Source organism: Erinaceus europaeus, chromosome 5, assembly GCF_950295315.1.
Source record: "Erinaceus europaeus chromosome 5, mEriEur2.1, whole genome shotgun sequence".
Lineage (NCBI taxonomy): Eukaryota > Metazoa > Chordata > Mammalia > Eulipotyphla > Erinaceidae > Erinaceus > Erinaceus europaeus.
Window position 1 is genome coordinate 109,335,472 of NC_080166.1, and position 2,350 is coordinate 109,337,821.

At 41.0% G+C, this 2,350-nt stretch overlaps 1 pseudogene; it reads left to right on the forward strand.

Annotated features, from left to right (window-relative positions):
- Positions 1 to 450: 450 nt before the first annotated feature.
- Positions 451 to 773, forward strand: LOC107522954 (LYR motif-containing protein 4-like; annotated as a pseudogene).
- The last annotated feature ends 1,577 nt before the right edge of the window (positions 774 to 2,350 follow it).

Sequence of the window (2,350 nt, forward strand, 5' to 3'; positions counted from 1 at the left end):
TACACAGTCTGGAACTACTGGAAATGTGCCATGTTTTCTTCTCCTCTTGGGTTATACAGAAGTAGCTTTACTGTTTATTCTGGAACCTCATTCTCATCTTTGACATGTCAAAGTGGAGAGATTAAAGTGATCCCTTATCTACATAGAACTCTCACATTATTAGCTTGGCCCCTCAATTATACTCAGTTGGAAGTCATCATTAGATTGCAAATGGAGCATCATTGTAGAATGTCATTTGTAGGGAAAAAGAAAACTAGAAAAGTTTTTAAAAGACACTCAGGGGTCCAGCCTCCATCTGGTCAGGCTTTAGCTGCTGCCCTCCTGCACTGCTTCCCCAGCAGGAGTCACCAGATCTGTGACCATGCATCTTTTGGCTCCTATCATCTATTGTAGTTGACTGGGTTCAGACTCTGCTGAGAAGGCTTATTATTTCTATTTTTTTTTTCCAAAATGGCAGCCTACAGTCACACACAAGCGATGGATCTATACCGTGCAATGCTAAGAAAACAAGTGTTTCAGTGCCTACAACTACAGTACTTATGCTATCAGGAAGATGCCTTCAGAGAAATAAGAATGTCAAGGATCTTGTAGAAATTTAGATCCTCATGAATAAAGCCAAAAGAGACCTGGGAATAATTCAGCATCAGACCTGCTTGTAATAGCCAAGAGTAGAAACAATCCAAATGTGCTTTAGCTAAAGAGTGAAGAAACAAAACATGGTCCTCGCTGGCCAAGCTTGTCATTGAGAAAATAAAGAGAAGCCCAGGACTTAGAGGGCCAGCACCACCCCTAGAAACTAGGCTACCTGCAACACCCACTCTGTGTTTGGGAATGGGCTCCCTCCAGGCCCCTAGTAGCCTCTTTCATCAACTTTAAATAGTTAAAATGTTATGCCTGCCCTGACTAGAGTGGAAGGGACTGGTGGTGGTACACTTGACTGAGCACACACCTTGCCATGCCACAAGGACCCAGGTTCAAGGTCCCACTCCCCACTTGCAGGGGGATGAAGCAGGGCTACAGGTGTTTGTTTCTCTGTTTTTTTCCCTTTCGATCTCCCCTTCAGCCCTCAGTTTCTTTCTTTCTTTTGTTTTTAATCACAGTTGAGCAAGGTGTCCATTCTTCTTCAGTCTTTGTGGTAAAGGATGCTTCCTCTAGGTTGTGATAGAATGGAGAGTTAGGATCATCCCCCACCAGGCAGGTTGCATTGTGTCTCCTCTCCTCCCTCCCCTTTGTGCTTTGTGTAGCTTATCACCACTGACATAGGGCATTTCCAGACTTTCTTACCCAGTCCTTGAAATAAACAAAACAGGATTGTCTCCCTGAGCCTTCCACACTATAGGAAGGCTATCAGGGGAGGGGATGGGATATGGAGATCTGGTGGTAGGAATTGTGGGGAGTTGTACCCTTCTTATCCTATGGTTTTGTTAATATCTCCTTCTTATATAAATAAAATTATTTTAAATCAAAACAAACAACAACAAAAACAGACACTCAGAAAAAGTATTATGGCACAGAGGAGGGTGCTATTAAGTGAAAACTTCACAACTGTCTTCATATTTATGAAAAATCATTATGGTTAGGATACTTCTACTGTCATTCTTCTATAAAGAAAATACCAGTAAGGGGTCGGACGGTGGCTTACCTGATTAAGTGCACACATAAAAGGTCCCAGGCTCAAACTCCTGGTCCCCACTTGCAGGCAGGAAGCTTCACATGCAGTGAAGTAGGGTTGCAGGTGTCTCTCTGTCTCTCTTGCTCTCTATCTCCCCTAACCTCTCGATTTCTGGCTGTCTCTATCCAATAGTACAGACAGCAGTGTGAGGTTATGGAAATATTTTAATATGTCATACCCACAAATTAGAATCTCTGATATGTAGATATTACTCAGTATTTGATATTGGGTGAAAGATATACTGCCCATTTCTTATGTAAACTAGTAAACAGTGATATGGGACTCTTATATGAATTAAATGATATGAACATATAATAGCACTAAGCACAGAAGTAGGCATGCAGTAAAATCTGCGTCTTTTTTTAAATATAACATTACTGTCTTTTGATAGAGTTACAAGTGGGATGCCTTTCTGTTTTTGTTTTTTGTTGCTTGTTTTTGTTTTGTTTTTTTGAGTCACTGTTGATATTCACCTGATTCTGATATAGTCCCAGATATAAGGTGTTTGGAATTGAAAAACAAAACAAGAAAATATTTCAATACCCTACAGTTATTCAAGTAGCTATTTCTCAAACAACCCCAAGCACAAAGAGCTCTCCAATGTCATATCACAACTTGCTCCAGCACTCTCACAAATACATCAGCTCTCTTCCTTACCACAGACCCAGACAAAGTCTC